Below are 27,180 nucleotides of genomic sequence, written 5' to 3' on the forward strand. Positions count from 1 at the left end.
TCTCTTGGCAGGTCTAGGGGGGGAGTGTGTGGCCATCAGGTTCCGCTCCCCCCTGAACCCCCCTGGCTCTCCTCTTTCGGGAGGAGAGCGTTGTTGGCTCCCCTCTTCTGGGAGGGGAGCACAGTCTTTGGCTCCCAGTGCCTTGCTCGGGTGAGAACTCGGGCAGGTGCTGGGGGTAAGATTGGGTCGCCTCTGGCTTCGGCTGGAGGTGGCTTTTTGTCCCTGTTCCTCGCTGTGGCCTTTTGGCTCGGAGGGACGGGGAATGGTTTGGGGGACCCTTCTCCTTTTGGAGAGGGTTTCAAGAAGACCAGCATCCTAGTGCACTTTTTTTGTGGCACTTGTCACTTTTTTAAGCGCACTCGGGTTTTGTACACGAATTCGGGCTTTCGATAAAAATCTGTTCTTATCAGTTTAATATCTGATACGTCCCCTATCTGGGGACCATATATTAAATGGATTTTTAGAACAGGGAGATGGAAAAAGAGCTTGCTCTGTCCACTCCACGCATTGACCTGGTATTGCAGTATCTCCAGGACCGGTGCACCCCTTCTTTAATGCAGTTTCTAAAATCAGAAAGAATTGAATTCAATGTTTTTTGTTCATTTTGCTTGTTTGTCGGATTTGGGGATGGACTCTTTGGCTTTGCTTTTCTTCTCCTCATTGGATTTTTCATGTTCAAAGTTGCAGAAGCCAGATTACAAGCTCATTTTGGTTCAACTTCAGCAACTGTGCATTGCATTGCCATGTAATGTGATGCAATGCTATCTTTCTAGCTCTCCCTTTTTACTTCCTTTTGGATAAACAGACATATTAGGCAAGCATTTTGGAGCTTTCACCTAAATAACTACAGGTGGTGAGATAAGCTGCACAATATAACTGACCTTTAAGTATATTGTTGCACACACACCATCTATTTAGCAAATGCCCTTGTTATCAACAGCAGCCTTTTAAACTCACCTGAGCTAACAGGTATGTGCGCTGGTTACTCTGCTGCGCTTAAAATTTCTTTTTTGGTTTGCTACAATGCCTTTTCTGAAACGTTGTCTCCTTCTGCTGGAACACTGACTTCTTTCATTTAATGCCTGCAGACTATAAAAGAGAACCCAACCCAAAAAGTTTGGTTGATTAGTCTGTGGCATTCTGTTAAACTGTTGCTTATGGCGGTCTCTGTGAGCTTCTCAGCGACATTCAGCCAGCCAGGTATCCTGCCTGCAGTAGATGGAATGTGGCAATGGAACGCTGGCTGCGCGTGTCATAATAGGCTCTGAGCCTTTATATACCTGTGCACAGCAGCAGCCACCTTCAGTCTGCTGCTGGACAGCCAGCAGCAGCAGCAGCAGGAGAGGTATGTAATCAGGAGCCCTCCTGCTAAGGGTAGACAGCTGCTCGTTCCACCCCACCCCCCGCCTTAATTGGTTCTCCTCCCTTCCAACAGTGTTGAGGCGGGTGGGAACAGCAGGGGGTGAAGGTGCTGTGTTTAAAGAGGTGGAGTTATGCAGATCTAAAACGCGTGGATTGCAGCAGCAGCAAGCCGAAAAGTGCAGGCATGTAAGGGATCTAGAGGTTGACAACATGTCTTCTTAACGGGAGTCCAGGAGCTCATCTCCACAAATGGACTTTTCAGGATCCTTGGGTGGCTCCGTAGTTTGAAACCAATTCTGGTTATCGCTTCTCGGCCTTTTGGCTAAGATCAAGTGTAGTATCTGTTCTTATCAGTTTAATATCTGATACGTCCCCTATCTGGGGACCATATATTAAATGGATTTTTAGAACAGGGAGATGGAAAAAGAGCTTGCTCTGTCCACTCCACGCATTGACCTGGTATTGCAGTATCTCCAGGACCGGTGCACCCCTTCTTTAATGCAGTTTCTAAAATCAGAAAGAATTGAATTCAATGTTTTTTGTTCATTTTGCTTGTTTGTCGGATTTGGGGATGGACTCTTTGGCTTTGCTTTTCTTCTCCTCATTGGATTTTTCATGTTCAAAGTTGCAGAAGCCAGATTACAAGCTCATTTTGGTTCAACTTCAGCAACTGTGCATTGCATTGCCATGTAATGTGATGCAATGCTATCTTTCTAGCTCTCCCTTTTTACTTCCTTTTGGATAAACAGACATATTAGGCAAGCATTTTGGAGCTTTCACCTAAATAACTACAGGTGGTGAGATAAGCTGCACAATATAATTGACCTTTCAGTATATTGTTGCACACACACCATCTATTTAGCAAATGCCCTTGTTATCAACAGCAGCCTTTTAAACTCACCTGAGCTAACAGGTATGTGCGCTGGTTACTCTGCTGCGCTTAAAATTTCTTTTTTGGTTTGCTACAATGCCTTTTCTGAAACGTTGTCTCCTTCTGCTGGAACACTGACTTCTTTCATTTAATGCCTGCAGACTATAAAAGAGAACCCAACCCAAAAAGTTTGGTTGATTAGTCTGTGGCATTCTGTTAAACTGTTGCTTATGGCGGTCTCTGTGAGCTTCTCAGCGACATTCAGCCAGCCAGGTATCCTGCCTGCAGTAGATGGAATGTGGCAATGGAACGCTGGCTGCGCGTGTCATAATAGGCTCTGAGCCTTTATATACCTGTGCACAGCAGCAGCCACCTTCAGTCTGCTGCTGGACAGCCAGCAGCAGCAGCAGCAGGAGAGGTATGTAATCAGGAGCCCTCCTGCTAAGGGTAGACAGCTGCTCGTTCCACCCCACCCCCCGCCTTAATTGGTTCTCCTCCCTTCCAACGGTGTTGAGGCGGGTGGGAACAGCAGGGGGTGAAGGTGCTGTGTTTAAAGAGGTGGAGTTATGCAGATCTAAAACGCGTGGATTGCAGCAGCAGCAAGCCGAAAAGTGCAGGCATGTAAGGGATCTAGAGGTTGACAACATGTCTTCTTAACGGGAGTCCAGGAGCTCATCTCCACAAATGGACTTTTCAGGATCCTTGGGTGGCTCCGTAGTTTGAAACCAATTCTGGTTATCGCTTCTCGGCCTTTTGGCTAAGATCAAGTGTAGTATCTTTCGAAAAGGCGGTTTTGGATGTTGGCCGCCCTAGTAGATTGATACATTATGCACACTGGGGTTTAGGCGCTTGTTAGTACGCCAGGTGGCTAATATAGTCATCTGGTGGAAAGCATGGCCCCCCAGGATCGACGCCATTGGGCCGGGGAAGATCGAAAGCCCGAAGTGTGAAGTGCCCCAGGAGTGGTGACCCTGGGGTGCCTTAACTCACTGGGATTGGGAACCCCACTTGAGTTTATGGCACATTTGCACAAGCACTTCAAATTTTCTTTCTTCGCACACACCCTTATTCCGGGCCTTCTGGCCTTAGGATGGGGAATTTTTCAATTCCCGGTCGAAGGTCCGGGCAGTATTATACTGTGAAACCTTCACTATTTATTTAATTTCTTTGTCACTGTGTGTCCACTTATTCACGTGTGTCACGTCCTACTAGGATTTTGTCGGGATGCGGTTCCCTTACGGGTTCCTCTCTTGGCAGGTCTAGGGGGGGAGTGTGTGGCCATCAGGTTCCGCTCCCCCCTGAACCCCCCTGGCTCTCCTCTTTCGGGAGGAGAGCGTTGTTGGCTCCCCTCTTCTGGGAGGGGAGCACAGTCTTTGGCTCCCAGTGCCTTGCTCGGGTGAGAACTCGGGCAGGTGCTGGGGGTAAGATTGGGTCGCCTCTGGCTTCGGCTGGAGGTGGCTTTTTGTCCCTGTTCCTCGCTGTGGCCTTTTGGCTCGGAGGGACGGGGAATGGTTTGGGGGACCCTTCTCCTTTTGGAGAGGGTTTCAAGAAGACCAGCATCCTAGTGCACTTTTTTTGTGGCACTTGTCACTTTTTTAAGCGCACTCGGGTTTTGTACACGAATTCGGGCTTTCGATAAAAATCTGTTCTTATCAGTTTAATATCTGATACGTCCCCTATCTGGGGACCATATATTAAATGGATTTTTAGAACAGGGAGATGGAAAAAGAGCTTGCTCTGTCCACTCCACGCATTGACCTGGTATTGCAGTATCTCCAGGACTGGTGCACCCCTTCTTTAATGCAGTTTCTAAAATCAGAAAGAATTGAATTCAATGTTTTTTGTTCATTTTGCTTGTTTGTCGGATTTGGGGATGGACTCTTTGGCTTTGCTTTTCTTCTCCTCATTGGATTTTTCATGTTCAAAGTTGCAGAAGCCAGATTACAAGCTCATTTTGGTTCAACTTCAGCAACTGTGCATTGCATTGCCATGTAATGTGATGCAATGCTATCTTTCTAGCTCTCCCTTTTTACTTCCTTTTGGATAAACAGACATATTAGGCAAGCATTTTGGAGCTTTCACCTAAATAACTACAGGTGGTGAGATAAGCTGCACAATATAATTGACCTTTCAGTATATTGTTGCACACACACCATCTATTTAGCAAATGCCCTTGTTATCAACAGCAGCCTTTTAAACTCACCTGAGCTAACAGGTATGTGCGCTGGTTACTCTGCTGCGCTTAAAATTTCTTTTTTGGTTTGCTACAATGCCTTTTCTGAAACGTTGTCTCCTTCTGCTGGAACACTGACTTCTTTCATTTAATGCCTGCAGACTATAAAAGAGAACCCAACCCAAAAAGTTTGGTTGATTAGTCTGTGGCATTCTGTTAAACTGTTGCTTATGGCGGTCTCTGTGAGCTTCTCAGCGACATTCAGCCAGCCAGGTATCCTGCCTGCAGTAGATGGAATGTGGCAATGGAACGCTGGCTGCGCGTGTCATAATAGGCTCTGAGCCTTTATATACCTGTGCACAGCAGCAGCCACCTTCAGTCTGCTGCTGGACAGCCAGCAGCAGCAGCAGCAGGAGAGGTATGTAATCAGGAGCCCTCCTGCTAAGGGTAGACAGCTGCTCGTTCCACCCCACCCCCCGCCTTAATTGGTTCTCCTCCCTTCCAACGGTGTTGAGGCGGGTGGGAACAGCAGGGGGTGAAGGTGCTGTGTTTAAAGAGGTGGAGTTATGCAGATCTAAAACGCGTGGATTGCAGCAGCAGCAAGCCGAAAAGTGCAGGCATGTAAGGGATCTAGAGGTTGACAACATGTCTTCTTAACGGGAGTCCAGGAGCTCATCTCCACAAATGGACTTTTCAGGATCCTTGGGTGGCTCCGTAGTTTGAAACCAATTCTGGTTATCGCTTCTCGGCCTTTTGGCTAAGATCAAGTGTAGTATCTGTTCTTATCAGTTTAATATCTGATACGTCCCCTATCTGGGGACCATATATTAAATGGATTTTTAGAACAGGGAGATGGAAAAAGAGCTTGCTCTGTCCACTCCACGCATTGACCTGGTATTGCAGTATCTCCAGGACCGGTGCACCCCTTCTTTAATGCAGTTTCTAAAATCAGAAAGAATTGAATTCAATGTTTTTTGTTCATTTTGCTTGTTTGTCGGATTTGGGGATGGACTCTTTGGCTTTGCTTTTCTTCTCCTCATTGGATTTTTCATGTTCAAAGTTGCAGAAGCCAGATTACAAGCTCATTTTGGTTCAACTTCAGCAACTGTGCATTGCATTGCCATGTAATGTGATGCAATGCTATCTTTCTAGCTCTCCCTTTTTACTTCCTTTTGGATAAACAGACATATTAGGCAAGCATTTTGGAGCTTTCACCTAAATAACTACAGGTGGTGAGATAAGCTGCACAATATAATTGACCTTTCAGTATATTGTTGCACACACACCATCTATTTAGCAAATGCCCTTGTTATCAACAGCAGCCTTTTAAACTCACCTGAGCTAACAGGTATGTGCGCTGGTTACTCTGCTGCGCTTAAAATTTCTTTTTTGGTTTGCTACAATGCCTTTTCTGAAACGTTGTCTCCTTCTGCTGGAACACTGACTTCTTTCATTTAATGCCTGCAGACTATAAAAGAGAACCCAACCCAAAAAGTTTGGTTGATTAGTCTGTGGCATTCTGTTAAACTGTTGCTTATGGCGGTCTCTGTGAGCTTCTCAGCGACATTCAGCCAGCCAGGTATCCTGCCTGCAGTAGATGGAATGTGGCAATGGAACGCTGGCTGCGCGTGTCATAATAGGCTCTGAGCCTTTATATACCTGTGCACAGCAGCAGCCACCTTCAGTCTGCTGCTGGACAGCCAGCAGCAGCAGCAGCAGGAGAGGTATGTAATCAGGAGCCCTCCTGCTAAGGGTAGACAGCTGCTCGTTCCACCCCACCCCCCGCCTTAATTGGTTCTCCTCCCTTCCAACGGTGTTGAGGCGGGTGGGAACAGCAGGGGGTGAAGGTGCTGTGTTTAAAGAGGTGGAGTTATGCAGATCTAAAACGCGTGGATTGCAGCAGCAGCAAGCCGAAAAGTGCAGGCATGTAAGGGATCTAGAGGTTGACAACATGTCTTCTTAACGGGAGTCCAGGAGCTCATCTCCACAAATGGACTTTTCAGGATCCTTGGGTGGCTCCGTAGTTTGAAACCAATTCTGGTTATCGCTTCTCGGCCTTTTGGCTAAGATCAAGTGTAGTATCTGTTCTTATCAGTTTAATATCTGATACGTCCCCTATCTGGGGACCATATATTAAATGGATTTTTAGAACAGGGAGATGGAAAAAGAGCTTGCTCTGTCCACTCCACGCATTGACCTGGTATTGCAGTATCTCCAGGACTGGTGCACCCCTTCTTTAATGCAGTTTCTAAAATCAGAAAGAATTGAATTCAATGTTTTTTGTTCATTTTGCTTGTTTGTCGGATTTGGGGATGGACTCTTTGGCTTTGCTTTTCTTCTCCTCATTGGATTTTTCATGTTCAAAGTTGCAGAAGCCAGATTACAAGCTCATTTTGGTTCAACTTCAGCAACTGTGCATTGCATTGCCATGTAATGTGATGCAATGCTATCTTTCTAGCTCTCCCTTTTTACTTCCTTTTGGATAAACAGACATATTAGGCAAGCATTTTGGAGCTTTCACCTAAATAACTACAGGTGGTGAGATAAGCTGCACAATATAATTGACCTTTCAGTATATTGTTGCACACACACCATCTATTTAGCAAATGCCCTTGTTATCAACAGCAGCCTTTTAAACTCACCTGAGCTAACAGGTATGTGCGCTGGTTACTCTGCTGCGCTTAAAATTTCTTTTTTGGTTTGCTACAATGCCTTTTCTGAAACGTTGTCTCCTTCTGCTGGAACACTGACTTCTTTCATTTAATGCCTGCAGACTATAAAAGAGAACCCAACCCAAAAAGTTTGGTTGATTAGTCTGTGGCATTCTGTTAAACTGTTGCTTATGGCGGTCTCTGTGAGCTTCTCAGCGACATTCAGCCAGCCAGGTATCCTGCCTGCAGTAGATGGAATGTGGCAATGGAACGCTGGCTGCGCGTGTCATAATAGGCTCTGAGCCTTTATATACCTGTGCACAGCAGCAGCCACCTTCAGTCTGCTGCTGGACAGCCAGCAGCAGCAGCAGCAGGAGAGGTATGTAATCAGGAGCCCTCCTGCTAAGGGTAGACAGCTGCTCGTTCCACCCCACCCCCCGCCTTAATTGGTTCTCCTCCCTTCCAACGGTGTTGAGGCGGGTGGGAACAGCAGGGGGTGAAGGTGCTGTGTTTAAAGATTGTGGAGTTATGCAGATCTAAAACGCGTGGATTGCAGCAGCAGCAAGCCGAAAAGTGCAGGCATGTAAGGGATCTAGAGGTTGACAACATGTCTTCTTAACGGGAGTCCAGGAGCTCATCTCCACAAATGGACTTTTCAGGATCCTTGGGTGGCTCCGTAGTTTGAAACCAATTCTGGTTATCGCTTCTCGGCCTTTTGGCTGAGATCAAGTGTAGTATCTGTTCTTATCAGTTTAATATCTGATACGTCCCCTATCTGGGGACCATATATTAAATGGATTTTTAGAACAGGGAGATGGAAAAAGAGCTTGCTCTGTCCACTCCACGCATTGACCTGGTATTGCAGTATCTCCAGGACCGGTGCACCCCTTCTTTAATGCAGTTTCTAAAATCAGAAAGAATTGAATTCAATGTTTTTTGTTCATTTTGCTTGTTTGTCGGATTTGGGGATGGACTCTTTGGCTTTGCTTTTCTTCTCCTCATTGGATTTTTCATGTTCAAAGTTGCAGAAGCCAGATTACAAGCTCATTTTGGTTCAACTTCAGCAACTGTGCATTGCATTGCCATGTAATGTGATGCAATGCTATCTTTCTAGCTCTCCCTTTTTACTTCCTTTTGGATAAACAGACATATTAGGCAAGCATTTTGGAGCTTTCACCTAAATAACTACAGGTGGTGAGATAAGCTGCACAATATAATTGACCTTTCAGTATATTGTTGCACACACACCATCTATTTAGCAAATGCCCTTGTTATCAACAGCAGCCTTTTAAACTCACCTGAGCTAACAGGTATGTGCGCTGGTTACTCTGCTGCGCTTAAAATTTCTTTTTTGGTTTGCTACAATGCCTTTTCTGAAACGTTGTCTCCTTCTGCTGGAACACTGACTTCTTTCATTTAATGCCTGCAGACTATAAAAGAGAACCCAACCCAAAAAGTTTGGTTGATTAGTCTGTGGCATTCTGTTAAACTGTTGCTTATGGCGGTCTCTGTGAGCTTCTCAGCGACATTCAGCCAGCCAGGTATCCTGCCTGCAGTAGATGGAATGTGGCAATGGAACGCTGGCTGCGCGTGTCATAATAGGCTCTGAGCCTTTATATACCCGTGCACAGCAGCAGCCACCTTCAGTCTGCTGCTGGACAGCCAGCAGCAGCAGCAGCAGGAGAGGTATGTAATCAGGAGCCCTCCTGCTAAGGGTAGACAGCTGCTCGTTCCACCCCACCCCCCGCCTTAATTGGTTCTCCTCCCTTCCAACGGTGTTGAGGCGGGTGGGAACAGCAGGGGGTGAAGGTGCTGTGTTTAAAGAGGTGGAGTTATGCAGATCTAAAACGCGTGGATTGCAGCAGCAGCAAGCCGAAAAGTGCAGGCATGTAAGGGATCTAGAGGTTGACAACATGTCTTCTTAACGGGAGTCCAGGAGCTCATCTCCACAAATGGACTTTTCAGGATCCTTGGGTGGCTCCGTAGTTTGAAACCAATTCTGGTTATCGCTTCTCAGCCTTTTGGCTAAGATCAAGTGTAGTATCTGTTCTTATCAGTTTAATATCTGATACGTCCCCTATCTGGGGACCATATATTAAATGGATTTTTAGAACAGGGAGATGGAAAAAGAGCTTGCTCTGTCCACTCCACGCATTGACCTGGTATTGCAGTATCTCCAGGACCGGTGCACCCCTTCTTTAATGCAGTTTCTAAAATCAGAAAGAATTGAATTCAATGTTTTTTGTTCATTTTGCTTGTTTGTCGGATTTGGGGATGGACTCTTTGGCTTTGCTTTTCTTCTCCTCATTGGATTTTTCATGTTCAAAGTTGCAGAAGCCAGATTACAAGCTCATTTTGGTTCAACTTCAGCAACTGTGCATTGCATTGCCATGTAATGTGATGCAATGCTATCTTTCTAGCTCTCCCTTTTTACTTCCTTTTGGATAAACAGACATATTAGGCAAGCATTTTGGAGCTTTCACCTAAATAACTACAGGTGGTGAGATAAGCTGCACAATATAATTGACCTTTCAGTATATTGTTGCACACACACCATCTATTTAGCAAATGCCCTTGTTATCAACAGCAGCCTTTTAAACTCACCTGAGCTAACAGGTATGTGCGCTGGTTACTCTGCTGCGCTTAAAATTTCTTTTTTGGTTTGCTACAATGCCTTTTCTGAAACGTTGTCTCCTTCTGCTGGAACACTGACTTCTTTCATTTAATGCCTGCAGACTATAAAAGAGAACCCAACCCAAAAAGTTTGGTTGATTAGTCTGTGGCATTCTGTTAAACTGTTGCTTATGGCGGTCTCTGTGAGCTTCTCAGCGACATTCAGCCAGCCAGGTATCCTGCCTGCAGTAGATGGAATGTGGCAATGGAACGCTGGCTGCGCGTGTCATAATAGGCTCTGAGCCTTTATATACCTGTGCACAGCAGCAGCCACCTTCAGTCTGCTGCTGGACAGCCAGCAGCAGCAGCAGCAGGAGAGGTATGTAATTAGGAGCCCTCCTGCTAAGGGTAGACAGCTGCTCGTTCCACCCCACCCCCCGCCTTAATTGGTTCTCCTCCCTTCCAAGGGTGTTGAGGCGGGTGGGAACAGCAGGGGGTGAAGGTGCTGTGTTTAAAGAGGTGGAGTTATGCAGATCTAAAACGCGTGGATTGCAGCAGCAGCAAGCCGAAAAGTGCAGGCATGTAAGGGATCTAGAGGTTGACAACATGTCTTCTTAACGGGAGTCCAGGAGCTCATCTCCACAAATGGACTTTTCAGGATCCTTGGGTGGCTCCGTAGTTTGAAACCAATTCTGGTTATCGCTTCTCGGCCTTTTGGCTAAGATCAAGTGTAGTATCTGTTCTTATCAGTTTAATATCTGATACGTCCCCTATCTGGGGACCATATATTAAATGGATTTTTAGAACAGGGAGATGGAAAAAGAGCTTGCTCTGTCCACTCCACGCATTGACCTGGTATTGCAGTATCTCCAGGACCGGTGCACCCCTTCTTTAATGCAGTTTCTAAAATCAGAAAGAATTGAATTCAATGTTTTTTGTTCATTTTGCTTGTTTGTCGGATTTGGGGATGGACTCTTTGGCTTTGCTTTTCTTCTCCTCATTGGATTTTTCATGTTCAAAGTTGCAGAAGCCAGATTACAAGCTCATTTTGGTTCAACTTCAGCAACTGTGCATTGCATTGCCATGTAATGTGATGCAATGCTATCTTTCTAGCTCTCCCTTTTTACTTCCTTTTGGATAAACAGACATATTAGGCAAGCATTTTGGAGCTTTCACCTAAATAACTACAGGTGGTGAGATAAGCTGCACAATATAATTGACCTTTCAGTATATTGTTGCACACACACCATCTATTTAGCAAATGCCCTTGTTATCAACAGCAGCCTTTTAAACTCACCTGAGCTAACAGGTATGTGCGCTGGTTACTCTGCTGCGCTTAAAATTTCTTTTTTGGTTTGCTACAATGCCTTTTCTGAAACGTTGTCTCCTTCTGCTGGAACACTGACTTCTTTCATTTAATGCCTGCAGACTATAAAAGAGAACCCAACCCAAAAAGTTTGGTTGATTAGTCTGTGGCATTCTGTTAAACTGTTGCTTATGGCGGTCTCTGTGAGCTTCTCAGCGACATTCAGCCAGCCAGGTATCCTGCCTGCAGTAGATGGAATGTGGCAATGGAACGCTGGCTGCGCGTGTCATAATAGGCTCTGAGCCTTTATATACCCGTGCACAGCAGCAGCCACCTTCAGTCTGCTGCTGGACAGCCAGCAGCAGCAGCAGCAGGAGAGGTATGTAATCAGGAGCCCTCCTGCTAAGGGTAGACAGCTGCTCGTTCCACCCCACCCCCCGCCTTAATTGGTTCTCCTCCCTTCCAACGGTGTTGAGGCGGGTGGGAACAGCAGGGGGTGAAGGTGCTGTGTTTAAAGAGGTGGAGTTATGCAGATCTAAAACGCGTGGATTGCAGCAGCAGCAAGCCGAAAAGTGCAGGCATGTAAGGGATCTAGAGGTTGACAACATGTCTTCTTAACGGGAGTCCAGGAGCTCATCTCCACAAATGGACTTTTCAGGATCCTTGGGTGGCTCCGTAGTTTGAAACCAATTCTGGTTATCGCTTCTCGGCCTTTTGGCTAAGATCAAGTGCAGTGATTTAGCGATTGCTGCCTTGGTTTTGGTTGGAGGTGTCTAGGGTACCTGGCTCGTCGGCCTTGGGGGATTGTCCTTACCTAATTGTGGGGACTTCACCCCCTTGCTGCTATAGGCGTGTCGGCTTAGTCCCCAGACAACGGGAAGTGATCATACTCGCTCCTTCTGTGTGTTGGAGTGGAGATTACGCTCATTCTGTTGGAGAATCATGGCAACAGAGGCGGAGTTGTGGCCGAAGTTGGAGGTTCCAGAACATGCACGTGTGGAGACCGCTTTCCGGATTTTTGTCCGGAGAGACTGTCAGAAGGTTAAGGACTTTCAGTTTATTATGAAGGAGATCATCTTGGGTGTCGCAAAGGTGAATAAAGAAGACATCGTGGCAGTTATGGATTATCCCCAAAAGGGTGTCTATGACGTGTTTTTTGAGTCTAGGAAGATTTTGGAGAACTATATGGATTCTTTTGATGAATTGAGACATGAGAAGTTTGTTGGAATTCGGTTTCAACATCACGTATTTAGTAGTGAAAAGATGGTGACAGTGAAAATGTTTTCACCACTGGTTCCAGAAGAGGACATTGTCACGTTTTTGAGTGGTTTTGCCAAGTCTGTAGTATCAAAAGGTAAAGTAATGAATGAATTCGGAGTATGGACGGGAAAGTGGAAATTTTTTGTGGAATTTAACATGAACAAGGATAGGAGTTTTTCCTACCCGCCTCAAAGGTTTAAGCTTGGTAAAGTAAGTGGGAATTTATTCTTTAATGGGATGGATTCCTTTTGTTCAATTTGTGAGGTATATGGTCATAAACGTGAAGACTGTACTGCAGAAAAGTGTTGGAAGTGTAAAGCGGAAGGACATGTTTCTAAATCATGTCCAGTAGAAAGGAATAAGTGTAACCTGTGTATGGAAATTGGGCATAGGTTTAAGGAATGCCCAAAGAGAAAGAGTAATAAGGAGAAGATGGAAAGTGCAAAGGCGGAAAAGAAAGAAAAAAAGAAGACGGTAGAGGTTCAGAGGCAAACAGAAGAGGAGGAAGCTGATAAAGAAATGGACAAAGTTAAAAAAGGAATTGCGGAAATGAAGGGAAGTGGTGTGTGTTTTGAAGCTTTTTTTCCAAAGGTAATCGCAAGTGTGAAGGCAAATAAAGAGAGGTTTTTTGAAACCTATAAGGTGGGAAGGACATGGATAGATTATGTGAATACAAACTTTGAATCTTTCTCGCAAGAGAAAGGACTGTTGGAGTATCTAACATATTATGCGTTGAAGGGAGGAATGCAGTAATGTGTTTTGTTTCCTTCCTCTATATATTATGTGTCTGAGAGGAAATACTGGTTGTTGTTTTGTTTTTTTTGTATATGCATTAAATAATGTTTTTTTGTTTTAAAATGACACGATGATGGATTTGGTCCATCACCGTTTTCAGAAGTATGGAATCGAGATGGTACTTGTAATCTGAGTGTTAAGAAAAAAAAAAAAAAAAAAATCTGTTCTTATCAGTTTAATATCTGATACGTCCCCTATCTGGGGACCATATATTAAATGGATTTTTAGAACAGGGAGATGGAAAAAGAGCTTACTCTGTCCACTCCACGCATTGACCTGGTATTGCAGTATCTCCAGGACCGGTGCACCCCTTCTTTAATGCAGTTTCTAAAATCAGAAAGAATTGAATTCAATGTTTTTTGTTCATTTTGCTTGTTTGTCGGATTTGGGGATGGACTCTTTGGCTTTGCTTTTCTTCTCCTCATTGGATTTTTCATGTTCAAAGTTGCAGAAGCCAGATTACAAGCTCATTTTGGTTCAACTTCAGCAACTGTGCATTGCATTGCCATGTAATGTGATGCAATGCTATCTTTCTAGCTCTCCCTTTTTACTTCCTTTTGGATAAACAGACATATTAGGCAAGCATTTTGGAGCTTTCACCTAAATAACTACAGGTGGTGAGATAAGCTGCACAATATAATTGACCTTTCAGTATATTGTTGCACACACACCATCTATTTAGCAAATGCCCTTGTTATCAACAGCAGCCTTTTAAACTCACCTGAGCTAACAGGTATGTGCGCTGGTTACTCTGCTGCGCTTAAAATTTCTTTTTTGGTTTGCTACAATGCCTTTTCTGAAACGTTGTCTCCTTCTGCTGGAACACTGACTTCTTTCATTTAATGCCTGCAGACTATAAAAGAGAACCCAACCCAAAAAGTTTGGTTGATTAGTCTGTGGCATTCTGTTAAACTGTTGCTTATGGCGGTCTCTGTGAGCTTCTCAGCGACATTCAGCCAGCCAGGTATCCTGCCTGCAGTAGATGGAATGTGGCAATGGAACGCTGGCTGCGCGTGTCATAATAGGCTCTGAGCCTTTATATACCCGTGCACAGCAGCAGCCACCTTCAGTCTGCTGCTGGACAGCCAGCAGCAGCAGCAGCAGGAGAGGTATGTAATCAGGAGCCCTCCTGCTAAGGGTAGACAGCTGCTCGTTCCACCCCACCCCCCGCCTTAATTGGTTCTCCTCCCTTCCAACGGTGTTGAGGCGGGTGGGAACAGCAGGGGGTGAAGGTGCTGTGTTTAAAGAGGTGGAGTTATGCAGATCTAAAACGCGTGGATTGCAGCAGCAGCAAGCCGAAAAGTGCAGGCATGTAAGGGATCTAGAGGTTGACAACATGTCTTCTTAACGGGAGTCCAGGAGCTCATCTCCACAAATGGACTTTTCAGGATCCTTGGGTGGCTCCGTAGTTTGAAACCAATTCTGGTTATCGCTTCTCAGCCTTTTGGCTAAGATCAAGTGTAGTATCTGTTCTTATCAGTTTAATATCTGATACGTCCCCTATCTGGGGACCATATATTAAATGGATTTTTAGAACAGGGAGATGGAAAAAGAGCTTGCTCTGTCCACTCCACGCATTGACCTGGTATTGCAGTATCTCCAGGACCGGTGCACCCCTTCTTTAATGCAGTTTCTAAAATCAGAAAGAATTGAATTCAATGTTTTTTGTTCATTTTGCTTGTTTGTCGGATTTGGGGATGGACTCTTTGGCTTTGCTTTTCTTCTCCTCATTGGATTTTTCATGTTCAAAGTTGCAGAAGCCAGATTACAAGCTCATTTTGGTTCAACTTCAGCAACTGTGCATTGCATTGCCATGTAAAGTGATGCAATGCTATCTTTCTAGCTCTCCCTTTTTACTTCCTTTTGGATAAACAGACATATTAGGCAAGCATTTTGGAGCTTTCACCTAAATAACTACAGGTGGTGAGATAAGCTGCACAATATAATTGACCTTTCAGTATATTGTTGCACACACACCATCTATTTAGCAAATGCCCTTGTTATCAACAGCAGCCTTTTAAACTCACCTGAGCTAACAGGTATGTGCGCTGGTTACTCTGCTGCGCTTAAAATTTCTTTTTTGGTTTGCTACAATGCCTTTTCTGAAACGTTGTCTCCTTCTGCTGGAACACTGACTTCTTTCATTTAATGCCTGCAGACTATAAAAGAGAACCCAACCCAAAAAGTTTGGTTGATTAGTCTGTGGCATTCTGTTAAACTGTTGCTTATGGCGGTCTCTGTGAGCTTCTCAGCGACATTCAGCCAGCCAGGTATCCTGCCTGCAGTAGATGGAATGTGGCAATGGAACGCTGGCTGCGCGTGTCATAATAGGCTCTGAGCCTTTATATACCTGTGCACAGCAGCAGCCACCTTCAGTCTGCTGCTGGACAGCCAGCAGCAGCAGCAGCAGGAGAGGTATGTAATTAGGAGCCCTCCTGCTAAGGGTAGACAGCTGCTCGTTCCACCCCACCCCCCGCCTTAATTGGTTCTCCTCCCTTCCAACGGTGTTGAGGCGGGTGGGAACAGCAGGGGGTGAAGGTGCTGTGTTTAAAGAGGTGGAGTTATGCAGATCTAAAACGCGTGGATTGCAGCAGCAGCAAGCCGAAAAGTGCAGGCATGTAAGGGATCTAGAGGTTGACAACATGTCTTCTTAACGGGAGTCCAGGAGCTCATCTCCACAAATGGACTTTTCAGGATCCTTGGGTGGCTCCGTAGTTTGAAACCAATTCTGGTTATCGCTTCTCGGCCTTTTGGCTAAGATCAAGTGTAGTATCTGTTCTTATCAGTTTAATATCTGATACGTCCCCTATCTGGGGACCATATATTAAATGGATTTTTAGAACAGGGAGATGGAAAAAGAGCTTGCTCTGTCCACTCCACGCATTGACCTGGTATTGCAGTATCTCCAGGACCGGTGCACCCCTTCTTTAATGCAGTTTCTAAAATCAGAAAGAATTGAATTCAATGTTTTTTGTTCATTTTGCTTGTTTGTCGGATTTGGGGATGGACTCTTTGGCTTTGCTTTTCTTCTCCTCATTGGATTTTTCATGTTCAAAGTTGCAGAAGCCAGATTACAAGCTCATTTTGGTTCAACTTCAGCAACTGTGCATTGCATTGCCATGTAATGTGATGCAATGCTATCTTTCTAGCTCTCCCTTTTTACTTCCTTTTGGATAAACAGACATATTAGGCAAGCATTTTGGAGCTTTCACCTAAATAACTACAGGTGGTGAGATAAGCTGCACAATATAATTGACCTTTCAGTATATTGTTGCACACACACCATCTATTTAGCAAATGCCCTTGTTATCAACAGCAGCCTTTTAAACTCACCTGAGCTAACAGGTATGTGCGCTGGTTACTCTGCTGCGCTTAAAATTTCTTTTTTGGTTTGCTACAATGCCTTTTCTGAAACGTTGTCTCCTTCTGCTGGAACACTGACTTCTTTCATTTAATGCCTGCAGACTATAAAAGAGAACCCAACCCAAAAAGTTTGGTTGATTAGTCTGTGGCATTCTGTTAAACTGTTGCTTATGGCGGTCTCTGTGAGCTTCTCAGCGACATTCAGCCAGCCAGGTATCCTGCCTGCAGTAGATGGAATGTGGCAATGGAACGCTGGCTGCGCGTGTCATAATAGGCTCTGAGCCTTTATATACCCGTGCACAGCAGCAGCCACCTTCAGTCTGCTGCTGGACAGCCAGCAGCAGCAGCAGCAGGAGAGGTATGTAATCAGGAGCCCTCCTGCTAAGGGTAGACAGCTGCTCGTTCCACCCCACCCCCCGCCTTAATTGGTTCTCCTCCCTTCCAACGGTGTTGAGGCGGGTGGGAACAGCAGGGGGTGAAGGTGCTGTGTTTAAAGAGGTGGAGTTATGCAGATCTAAAACGCGTGGATTGCAGCAGCAGCAAGCCGAAAAGTGCAGGCATGTAAGGGATCTAGAGGTTGACAACATGTCTTCTTAACGGGAGTCCAGGAGCTCATCTCCACAAATGGACTTTTCAGGATCCTTGGGTGGCTCCGTAGTTTGAAACCAATTCTGGTTATCGCTTCTCGGCCTTTTGGCTAAGATCAAGTGCAGTGATTTAGCGATTGCTGCCTTGGTTTTGGTTGGAGGTGTCTAGGGTACCTGGCTCGTCGGCCTTGGGGGATCGTCCTTACCTAATTGTGGGGACTTCACCCCCTTGCTGCTATAGGCGTGTCGGCTTAGTCCCCAGACAACGGGAAGTGATCATACTCGCTCCTTCTGTGTGTTGGAGTGGAGATTACGCTCATTCTGTTGGAGAATCATGGCAACAGAGGCGGAGTTGTGGCCGAAGTTGGAGGTTCCAGAACATGCACGTGTGGAGACCGCTTTCCGGATTTTTGTCCGGAGAGACTGTCAGAAGGTTAAGGACTTTCGGTTTATTATGAAGGAGATCATCTTGGGTGTCGCAAAGGTGAATAAAGAAGACATCGTGGCAGTTATGGATTATCCCCAAAAGGGTGTCTATGACGTGTTTTTTGAGTCTAGGAAGATTTTGGAGAACTATATGGATTCTTTTGATGAATTGAGACATGAGAAGTTTGTTGGAATTCGGTTTCAACATCACGTATTTAGTAGTGAAAAGATGGTGACAGTGAAAATGTTTTCACCACTGGTTCCAGAAGAGGACATTGTCACGTTTTTGAGTGGTTTTGCCAAGTCTGTAGTATCAAAAGGTAAAGTAATGAATGAATTCGGAGTATGGACGGGAAAGTGGAAATTTTTTGTGGAATTTAACATGAACAAGGATAGGAGTTTTTCCTACCCGCCTCAAAGGTTTAAGCTTGGTAAAGTAAGTGGGAATTTATTCTTTAATGGGATGGATTCCTTTTGTTCAATTTGTGAGGTATATGGTCATAAACGTGAAGACTGTACTGCAGAAAAGTGTTGGAAGTGTAAAGCGGAAGGACATGTTTCTAAATCATGTCCAGTAGAAAGGAATAAGTGTAACCTGTGTATGGAAATTGGGCATAGGTTTAAGGAATGCCCAAAGAGAAAGAGTAATAAGGAGAAGATGGAAAGTGCAAAGGCGGAAAAGAAAGAAAAAAAGAAGACGGTAGAGGTTCAGAGGCAAACAGAAGAGGAGGAAGCTGATAAAGAAATGGACAAAGTTAAAAAAGGAATTGCGGAAATGAAGGGAAGTGGTGTGTGTTTTGAAGCTTTTTTTCCAAAGGTAATCGCAAGTGTGAAGGCAAATAAAGAGAGGTTTTTTGAAACCTATAAGGTGGGAAGGACATGGATAGATTATGTGAATACAAACTTTGAATCTTTCTCGCAAGAGAAAGGACTGTTGGAGTATCTAACATATTATGCGTTGAAGGGAGGAATGCAGTAATGTGTTTTGTTTCCTTCCTCTATATATTATGTGTCTGAGAGGAAATACTGGTTGTTGTTTTGTTTTTTTTGTATATGCATTAAATAATGTTTTTTTGTTTTAAAATGACACGATGATGGATTTGGTCCATCACCGTTTTCAGAAGTATGGAATCGAGATGGTACTTGTAATCTGAGTGTTAAGAAAAAAAAAAAAAAAAAAATCTGTTCTTATCAGTTTAATATCTGATACGTCCCCTATCTGGGGACCATATATTAAATGGATTTTTAGAACAGGGAGATGGAAAAAGAGCTTGCTCTGTCCACTCCACGCATTGACCTGGTATTGCAGTATCTCCAGGACCGGTGCACCCCTTCTTTAATGCAGTTTCTAAAATCAGAAAGAATTGAATTCAATGTTTTTTGTTCATTTTGCTTGTTTGTCGGATTTGGGGATGGACTCTTTGGCTTTGCTTTTCTTCTCCTCATTGGATTTTTCATGTTCAAAGTTGCAGAAGCCAGATTACAAGCTCATTTTGGTTCAACTTCAGCAACTGTGCATTGCATTGCCATGTAATGTGATGCAATGCTATCTTTCTAGCTCTCCCTTTTTACTTCCTTTTGGATAAACAGACATATTAGGCAAGCATTTTGGAGCTTTCACCTAAATAACTACAGGTGGTGAGATAAGCTGCACAATATAATTGACCTTTCAGTATATTGTTGCACACACACCATCTATTTAGCAAATGCCCTTGTTATCAACAGCAGCCTTTTAAACTCACCTGAGCTAACAGGTATGTGCGCTGGTTACTCTGCTGCGCTTAAAATTTCTTTTTTGGTTTGCTACAATGCCTTTTCTGAAACGTTGTCTCCTTCTGCTGGAACACTGACTTCTTTCATTTAATGCCTGCAGACTATAAAAGAGAACCCAACCCAAAAAGTTTGGTTGATTAGTCTGTGGCATTCTGTTAAACTGTTGCTTATGGCGGTCTCTGTGAGCTTCTCAGCGACATTCAGCCAGCCAGGTATCCTGCCTGCAGTAGATGGAATGTGGCAATGGAACGCTGGCTGCGCGTGTCATAATAGGCTCTGAGCCTTTATATACCTGTGCACAGCAGCAGCCACCTTCAGTCTGCTGCTGGACAGCCAGCAGCAGCAGCAGCAGGAGAGGTATGTAATCAGGAGCCCTCCTGCTAAGGGTAGACAGCTGCTCGTTCCACCCCACCCCCCGCCTTAATTGGTTCTCCTCCCTTCCAACGGTGTTGAGGCGGGTGGGAACAGCAGGGGGTGAAGGTGCTGTGTTTAAAGAGGTGGAGTTATGCAGATCTAAAACGCGTGGATTGCAGCAGCAGCAAGCCGAAAAGTGCAGGCATGTAAGGGATCTAGAGGTTGACAACATGTCTTCTTAACGGGAGTCCAGGAGCTCATCTCCACAAATGGACTTTTCAGGATCCTTGGGTGGCTCCGTAGTTTGAAACCAATTCTGGTTATCGCTTCTCGGAATTTTGGCTAAGATCAAGTGTAGTATCTGTTCTTATCAGTTTAATATCTGATACGTCCCCTATCTGGGGACCATATATTAAATGGATTTTTAGAACAGGGAGATGGAAAAAGAGCTTGCTCTGTCCACTCCACGCATTGACCTGGTATTGCAGTATCTCCAGGACCGGTGCACCCCTTCTTTAATGCAGTTTCTAAAATCAGAAAGAATTGAATTCAATGTTTTTTGTTCATTTTGCTTGTTTGTCGGATTTGGGGATGGACTCTTTGGCTTTGCTTTTCTTCTCCTCATTGGATTTTTCATGTTCAAAGTTGCAGAAGCCAGATTACAAGCTCATTTTGGTTCAACTTCAGCAACTGTGCATTGCATTGCCATGTAATGTGATGCAATGCTATCTTTCTAGCTCTCCCTTTTTACTTCCTTTTGGATAAACAGACATATTAGGCAAGCATTTTGGAGCTTTCACCTAAATAACTACAGGTGGTGAGATAAGCTGCACAATATAATTGACCTTTCAGTATATTGTTGCACACACACCATCTATTTAGCAAATGCCCTTGTTATCAACAGCAGCCTTTTAAACTCACCTGAGCTAACAGGTATGTGCGCTGGTTACTCTGCTGCGCTTAAAATTTCTTTTTTGGTTTGCTACAATGCCTTTTCTGAAACGTTGTCTCCTTCTGCTGGAACACTGACTTCTTTCATTTAATGCCTGCAGACTATAAAAGAGAACCCAACCCAAAAAGTTTGGTTGATTAGTCTGTGGCATTCTGTTAAACTGTTGCTTATGGCGGTCTCTGTGAGCTTCTCAGCGACATTCAGCCAGCCAGGTATCCTGCCTGCAGTAGATGGAATGTGGCAATGGAACGCTGGCTGCGCGTGTCATAATAGGCTCTGAGCCTTTATATACCTGTGCACAGCAGCAGCCACCTTCAGTCTGCTGCTGGACAGCCAGCAGCAGCAGCAGCAGGAGAGGTATGTAATCAGGAGCCCTCCTGCTAAGGGTAGACAGCTGCTCGTTCCACCCCACCCCCCGCCTTAATTGGTTCTCCTCCCTTCCAAGGGTGTTGAGGCGGGTGGGAACAGCAGGGGGTGAAGGTGCTGTGTTTAAAGAGGTGGAGTTATGCAGATCTAAAACGCGTGGATTGCAGCAGCAGCAAGCCGAAAAGTGCAGGCATGTAAGGGATCTAGAGGTTGACAACATGTCTTCTTAACGGGAGTCCAGGAGCTCATCTCCACAAATGGACTTTTCAGGATCCTTGGGTGGCTCCGTAGTTTGAAACCAATTCTGGTTATCGCTTCTCGGCCTTTTGGCTAAGATCAAGTGTAGTATCTGTTCTTATCAGTTTAATATCTGATACGTCCCCTATCTGGGGACCATATATTAAATGGATTTTTAGAACAGGGAGATGGAAAAAGAGCTTGCTCTGTCCACTCCACGCATTGACCTGGTATTGCAGTATCTCCAGGACCGGTGCACCCCTTCTTTAATGCAGTTTCTAAAATCAGAAAGAATTGAATTCAATGTTTTTTGTTCATTTTGCTTGTTTGTCGGATTTGGGGATGGACTCTTTGGCTTTGCTTTTCTTCTCCTCATTGGATTTTTCATGTTCAAAGTTGCAGAAGCCAGATTACAAGCTCATTTTGGTTCAACTTCAGCAACTGTGCATTGCATTGCCATGTAATGTGATGCAATGCTATCTTTCTAGCTCTCCCTTTTTACTTCCTTTTGGATAAACAGACATATTAGGCAAGCATTTTGGAGCTTTCACCTAAATAACTACAGGTGGTGAGATAAGCTGCACAATATAATTGACCTTTCAGTATATTGTTGCACACACACCATCTATTTAGCAAATGCCCTTGTTATCAACAGCAGCCTTTTAAACTCACCTGAGCTAACAGGTATGTGCGCTGGTTACTCTGCTGCGCTTAAAATTTCTTTTTTGGTTTGCTACAATGCCTTTTCTGAAACGTTGTCTCCTTCTGCTGGAACACTGACTTCTTTCATTTAATGCCTGCAGACTATAAAAGAGAACCCAACCCAAAAAGTTTGGTTGATTAGTCTGTGGCATTCTGTTAAACTGTTGCTTATGGCGGTCTCTGTGAGCTTCTCAGCGACATTCAGCCAGCCAGGTATCCTGCCTGCAGTAGATGGAATGTGGCAATGGAACGCTGGCTGCGCGTGTCATAATAGGCTCTGAGCCTTTATATACCTGTGCACAGCAGCAGCCACCTTCAGTCTGCTGCTGGACAGCCAGCAGCAGCAGCAGCAGGAGAGGTATGTAATCAGGAGCCCTCCTGCTAAGGGTAGACAGCTGCTCGTTCCACCCCACCCCCCGCCTTAATTGGTTCTCCTCCCTTCCAACGGTGTTGAGGCGGGTGGGAACAGCAGGGGGTGAAGGTGCTGTGTTTAAAGAGGTGGAGTTATGCAGATCTAAAACGCGTGGATTGCAGCAGCAGCAAGCCGAAAAGTGCAGGCATGTAAGGGATCTAGAGGTTGACAACATGTCTTCTTAACGGGAGTCCAGGAGCTCATCTCCACAAATGGACTTTTCAGGATCCTTGGGTGGCTCCGTAGTTTGAAACCAATTCTGGTTATCGCTTCTCGGAATTTTGGCTAAGATCAAGTGTAGTATCTGTTCTTATCAGTTTAATATCTGATACGTCCCCTATCTGGGGACCATATATTAAATGGATTTTTAGAACAGGGAGATGGAAAAAGAGCTTGCTCTGTCCACTCCACGCATTGACCTGGTATTGCAGTATCTCCAGGACCGGTGCACCCCTTCTTTAATGCAGTTTCTAAAATCAGAAAGAATTGAATTCAATGTTTTTTGTTCATTTTGCTTGTTTGTCGGATTTGGGGATGGACTCTTTGGCTTTGCTTTTCTTCTCCTCATTGGATTTTTCATGTTCAAAGTTGCAGAAGCCAGATTACAAGCTCATTTTGGTTCAACTTCAGCAACTGTGCATTGCATTGCCATGTAATGTGATGCAATGCTATCTTTCTAGCTCTCCCTTTTTACTTCCTTTTGGATAAACAGACATATTAGGCAAGCATTTTGGAGCTTTCACCTAAATAACTACAGGTGGTGAGATAAGCTGCACAATATAATTGACCTTTCAGTATATTGTTGCACACACACCATCTATTTAGCAAATGCCCTTGTTATCAACAGCAGCCTTTTAAACTCACCTGAGCTAACAGGTATGTGCGCTGGTTACTCTGCTGCGCTTAAAATTTCTTTTTTGGTTTGCTACAATGCCTTTTCTGAAACGTTGTCTCCTTCTGCTGGAACACTGACTTCTTTCATTTAATGCCTGCAGACTATAAAAGAGAACCCAACCCAAAAAGTTTGGTTGATTAGTCTGTGGCATTCTGTTAAACTGTTGCTTATGGCGGTCTCTGTGAGCTTCTCAGCGACATTCAGCCAGCCAGGTATCCTGCCTGCAGTAGATGGAATGTGGCAATGGAACGCTGGCTGCGCGTGTCATAATAGGCTCTGAGCCTTTATATACCTGTGCACAGCAGCAGCCACCTTCAGTCTGCTGCTGGACAGCCAGCAGCAGCAGCAGCAGGAGAGGTATGTAATCAGGAGCCCTCCTGCTAAGGGTAGACAGCTGCTCGTTCCACCCCACCCCCCGCCTTAATTGGTTCTCCTCCCTTCCAACGGTGTTGAGGCGGGTGGGAACAGCAGGGGGTGAAGGTGCTGTGTTTAAAGAGGTGGAGTTATGCAGATCTAAAACGCGTGGATTGCAGCAGCAGCAAGCCGAAAAGTGCAGGCATGTAAGGGATCTAGAGGTTGACAACATGTCTTCTTAACGGGAGTCCAGGAGCTCATCTCCACAAATGGACTTTTCAGGATCCTTGGGTGGCTCCGTAGTTTGAAACCAATTCTGGTTATCGCTTCTCGGCCTTTTGGCTAAGATCAAGTGTAGTATCTGTTCTTATCAGTTTAATATCTGATACGTCCCCTATCTGGGGACCATATATTAAATGGATTTTTAGAACAGGGAGATGGAAAAAGAGCTTGCTCTGTCCACTCCACGCATTGACCTGGTATTGCAGTATCTCCAGGACCGGTGCACCCCTTCTTTAATGCAGTTTCTAAAATCAGAAAGAATTGAATTCAATGTTTTTTGTTCATTTTGCTTGTTTGTCGGATTTGGGGATGGACTCTTTGGCTTTGCTTTTCTTCTCCTCATTGGATTTTTCATGTTCAAAGTTGCAGAAGCCAGATTACAAGCTCATTTTGGTTCAACTTCAGCAACTGTGCATTGCATTGCCATGTAATGTGATGCAATGCTATCTTTCTAGCTCTCCCTTTTTACTTCCTTTTGGATAAACAGACATATTAGGCAAGCATTTTGGAGCTTTCACCTAAATAACTACAGGTGGTGAGATAAGCTGCACAATATAATTGACCTTTCAGTATATTGTTGCACACACACCATCTATTTAGCAAATGCCCTTGTTATCAACAGCAGCCTTTTAAACTCACCTGAGCTAACAGGTATGTGCGCTGGTTACTCTGCTGCGCTTAAAATTTCTTTTTTGGTTTGCTACAATGCCTTTTCTGAAACGTTGTCTCCTTCTGCTGGAACACTGACTTCTTTCATTTAATGCCTGCAGACTATAAAAGAGAACCCAACCCAAAAAGTTTGGTTGATTAGTCTGTGGCATTCTGTTAAACTGTTGCTTATGGCGGTCTCTGTGAGCTTCTCAGCGACATTCAGCCAGCCAGGTATCCTGCCTGCAGTAGATGGAATGTGGCAATGGAACGCTGGCTGCGCGTGTCATAATAGGCTCTGAGCCTTTATATACCTGTGCACAGCAGCAGCCACCTTCAGTCTGCTGCTGGACAGCCAGCAGCAGCAGCAGCAGGAGAGGTATGTAATCAGGAGCCCTCCTGCTAAGGGTAGACAGCTGCTCGTTCCACCCCACCCCCCGCCTTAATTGGTTCTCCTCCCTTCCAAGGGTGTTGAGGCGGGTGGGAACAGCAGGGGGTGAAGGTGCTGTGTTTAAAGAGGTGGAGTTATGCAGATCTAAAACGCGTGGATTGCAGCAGCAGCAAGCCGAAAAGTGCAGGCATGTAAGGGATCTTGAGGTTGACAACATGTCTTCTTAACGGGAGTCCAGGAGCTCATCTCCACAAATGGACTTTTCAGGATCCTTGGGTGGCTCCGTAGTTTGAAACCAATTCTGGTTATCGCTTCTCGGCCTTTTGGCTAAGATCAAGTGTAGTATCTGTTCTTATCAGTTTAATATCTGATACGTCCCCTATCTGGGGACCATATATTAAATGGATTTTTAGAACAGGGAGATGGAAAAAGAGCTTGCTCTGTCCACTCCACGCATTGACCTGGTATTGCAGTATCTCCAGGACCGGTGCACCCCTTCTTTAATGCAGTTTCTAAAATCAGAAAGAATTGAATTCAATGTTTTTTGTTCATTTTGCTTGTTTGTCGGATTTGGGGATGGACTCTTTGGCTTTGCTTTTCTTCTCCTCATTGGATTTTTCATGTTCAAAGTTGCAGAAGCCAGATTACAAGCTCATTTTGGTTCAACTTCAGCAACTGTGCATTGCATTGCCATGTAATGTGATGCAATGCTATCTTTCTAGCTCTCCCTTTTTACTTCCTTTTGGATAAACAGACATATTATTCAAGCATTTTGGAGCTTTCACCTAAATAACTACAGGTGGTGAGATAAGCTGCACAATATAATTGACCTTTCAGTATATTGTTGCACACACACCATCTATTTAGCAAATGCCCTTGTTATCAACAGCAGCCTTTTAAACTCACCTGAGCTAACAGGTATGTGCGCTGGTTACTCTGCTGCGCTTAAAATTTCTTTTTTGGTTTGCTACAATGCCTTTTCTGAAACGTTGTCTCCTTCTGCTGGAACACTGACTTCTTTCATTTAATGCCTGCAGACTATAAAAGAGAACCCAACCCAAAAAGTTTGGTTGATTAGTCTGTGGCATTCTGTTAAACTGTTGCTTATGGCGGTCTCTGTGAGCTTCTCAGCGACATTCAGCCAGCCAGGTATCCTGCCTGCAGTAGATGGAATGTGGCAATGGAACGCTGGCTGCGCGTGTCATAATAGGCTCTGAGCCTTTATATACCTGTGCACAGCAGCAGCCACCTTCAGTCTGCTGCTGGACAGCCAGCAGCAGCAGCAGCAGGAGAGGTATGTAATCAGGAGCCCTCCTGCTAAGGGTAGACAGCTGCTCGTTCCACCCCACCCCCCGCCTTAATTGGTTCTCCTCCCTTCCAACGGTGTTGAGGCGGGTGGGAACAGCAGGGGGTGAAGGTGCTGTGTTTAAAGAGGTGGAGTTATGCAGATCTAAAACGCGTGGATTGCAGCAGCAGCAAGCCGAAAAGTGCAGGCATGTAAGGGATCTAGAGGTTGACAACATGTCTTCTTAACGGGAGTCCAGGAGCTCATCTCCACAAATGGACTTTTCAGGATCCTTGGGTGGCTCCGTAGTTTGAAACCAATTCTGGTTATCGCTTCTCGGCCTTTTGGCTAAGATCAAGTGTAGTATCTGTTCTTATCAGTTTAATATCTGATACGTCCCCTATCTGGGGACCATATATTAAATGGATTTTTAGAACAGGGAGATGGAAAAAGAGCTTGCTCTGTCAGATCCACGCATTGACCTGGTATTGCAGTATCTCCAGGACCGGTGCACCCCTTCTTTAATGCAGTTTCTAAAATCAGAAAGAATTGAATTCAATGTTTTTTGTTCATTTTGCTTGTTTGTCGGATTTGGGGATGGACTCTTTGGCTTTGCTTTTCTTCTCCTCATTGGATTTTTCATGTTCAAAGTTGCAGAAGCCAGATTACAAGCTCATTTTGGTTCAACTTCAGCAACTGTGCATTGCATTGCCATGTAATGTGATGCAATGCTATCTTTCTAGCTCTCCCTTTTTACTTCCTTTTGGATAAACAGACATATTAGGCAAGCATTTTGGAGCTTTCACCTAAATAACTACAGGTGGTGAGATAAGCTGCACAATATAATTGACCTTTCAGTATATTGTTGCACACACACCATCTATTTAGCAAATGCCCTTGTTATCAACAGCAGCCTTTTAAAGTCACCTGAGCTAACAGGTATGTGCGCTGGTTACTCTGCTGCGCTTAAAATTTCTTTTTTGGTTTGCTACAATGCCTTTTCTGAAACGTTGTCTCCTTCTGCTGGAACACTGACTTCTTTCATTTAATGCCTGCAGACTATAAAAGAGAACCCAACCCAAAAAGTTTGGTTGATTAGTCTGTGGCATTCTGTTAAACTGT

The 27,180-nt window shown here is 44.7% G+C and overlaps 16 non-coding genes and 3 pseudogenes across 16 annotated transcripts; all 19 read left to right on the top strand.

The window, feature by feature from the left end:
* Positions 1 to 372: 372 nt before the first annotated feature.
* LOC141232491 (U2 spliceosomal RNA) lies at positions 373 to 549 on the top strand (annotated as a pseudogene).
* Positions 550 to 1,664: 1,115 nt separating this feature from the next.
* LOC141232881 (U2 spliceosomal RNA) lies at positions 1,665 to 1,855 on the top strand. The gene has a single exon (XR_012299054.1). It is a non-coding gene; the product is annotated as a U2 spliceosomal RNA (small nuclear RNA).
* Positions 1,856 to 2,970: 1,115 nt separating this feature from the next.
* Positions 2,971 to 3,062, top strand: LOC141232603 (U2 spliceosomal RNA; annotated as a pseudogene).
* A 789-nt stretch (positions 3,063 to 3,851) lies between these two features.
* On the top strand, positions 3,852 to 4,028 carry LOC141232494 (U2 spliceosomal RNA; annotated as a pseudogene).
* Positions 4,029 to 5,143: 1,115 nt separating this feature from the next.
* LOC141232883 (U2 spliceosomal RNA) lies at positions 5,144 to 5,334 on the top strand. The gene has a single exon (XR_012299056.1). It is a non-coding gene; the product is annotated as a U2 spliceosomal RNA (small nuclear RNA).
* A 1,115-nt stretch (positions 5,335 to 6,449) lies between these two features.
* Positions 6,450 to 6,640, top strand: LOC141233095 (U2 spliceosomal RNA). The gene has a single exon (XR_012299259.1). It is a non-coding gene; the product is annotated as a U2 spliceosomal RNA (small nuclear RNA).
* Positions 6,641 to 7,756: 1,116 nt separating this feature from the next.
* Positions 7,757 to 7,947, top strand: LOC141233104 (U2 spliceosomal RNA). The gene has a single exon (XR_012299268.1). It is a non-coding gene; the product is annotated as a U2 spliceosomal RNA (small nuclear RNA).
* A 1,115-nt stretch (positions 7,948 to 9,062) lies between these two features.
* LOC141233083 (U2 spliceosomal RNA) lies at positions 9,063 to 9,253 on the top strand. Its single transcript, XR_012299248.1, has one exon. It is a non-coding gene; the product is annotated as a U2 spliceosomal RNA (small nuclear RNA).
* A 1,115-nt stretch (positions 9,254 to 10,368) lies between these two features.
* LOC141232884 (U2 spliceosomal RNA) lies at positions 10,369 to 10,559 on the top strand. The gene has a single exon (XR_012299057.1). It is a non-coding gene; the product is annotated as a U2 spliceosomal RNA (small nuclear RNA).
* Positions 10,560 to 13,158: 2,599 nt separating this feature from the next.
* Positions 13,159 to 13,344, top strand: LOC141232561 (U2 spliceosomal RNA). Its single transcript, XR_012298789.1, has one exon. It is a non-coding gene; the product is annotated as a U2 spliceosomal RNA (small nuclear RNA).
* Positions 13,345 to 14,459: 1,115 nt separating this feature from the next.
* LOC141233084 (U2 spliceosomal RNA) lies at positions 14,460 to 14,650 on the top strand. The gene has a single exon (XR_012299249.1). It is a non-coding gene; the product is annotated as a U2 spliceosomal RNA (small nuclear RNA).
* Positions 14,651 to 15,765: 1,115 nt separating this feature from the next.
* Positions 15,766 to 15,956, top strand: LOC141232885 (U2 spliceosomal RNA). The gene has a single exon (XR_012299058.1). It is a non-coding gene; the product is annotated as a U2 spliceosomal RNA (small nuclear RNA).
* Positions 15,957 to 18,555: 2,599 nt separating this feature from the next.
* Positions 18,556 to 18,741, top strand: LOC141232550 (U2 spliceosomal RNA). Its single transcript, XR_012298783.1, has one exon. It is a non-coding gene; the product is annotated as a U2 spliceosomal RNA (small nuclear RNA).
* Positions 18,742 to 19,856: 1,115 nt separating this feature from the next.
* Positions 19,857 to 20,047, top strand: LOC141232461 (U2 spliceosomal RNA). Its single transcript, XR_012298712.1, has one exon. It is a non-coding gene; the product is annotated as a U2 spliceosomal RNA (small nuclear RNA).
* A 1,115-nt stretch (positions 20,048 to 21,162) lies between these two features.
* LOC141232886 (U2 spliceosomal RNA) lies at positions 21,163 to 21,353 on the top strand. Its single transcript, XR_012299059.1, has one exon. It is a non-coding gene; the product is annotated as a U2 spliceosomal RNA (small nuclear RNA).
* Positions 21,354 to 22,468: 1,115 nt separating this feature from the next.
* Positions 22,469 to 22,659, top strand: LOC141232462 (U2 spliceosomal RNA). The gene has a single exon (XR_012298713.1). It is a non-coding gene; the product is annotated as a U2 spliceosomal RNA (small nuclear RNA).
* Positions 22,660 to 23,774: 1,115 nt separating this feature from the next.
* LOC141232887 (U2 spliceosomal RNA) lies at positions 23,775 to 23,965 on the top strand. The gene has a single exon (XR_012299060.1). It is a non-coding gene; the product is annotated as a U2 spliceosomal RNA (small nuclear RNA).
* Positions 23,966 to 25,080: 1,115 nt separating this feature from the next.
* On the top strand, positions 25,081 to 25,271 carry LOC141232888 (U2 spliceosomal RNA). Its single transcript, XR_012299061.1, has one exon. It is a non-coding gene; the product is annotated as a U2 spliceosomal RNA (small nuclear RNA).
* Positions 25,272 to 26,386: 1,115 nt separating this feature from the next.
* LOC141232414 (U2 spliceosomal RNA) lies at positions 26,387 to 26,577 on the top strand. The gene has a single exon (XR_012298665.1). It is a non-coding gene; the product is annotated as a U2 spliceosomal RNA (small nuclear RNA).
* The last annotated feature ends 603 nt before the right edge of the window (positions 26,578 to 27,180 follow it).

This window comes from Phyllobates terribilis, unplaced genomic scaffold (assembly GCF_046119375.1).
Source record: "Phyllobates terribilis strain yellow unplaced genomic scaffold, ASM4611937v1 Scaffold_540__1_contigs__length_1147954, whole genome shotgun sequence".
NCBI classification, from domain to species: Eukaryota; Metazoa; Chordata; class Amphibia; order Anura; family Dendrobatidae; genus Phyllobates; species Phyllobates terribilis.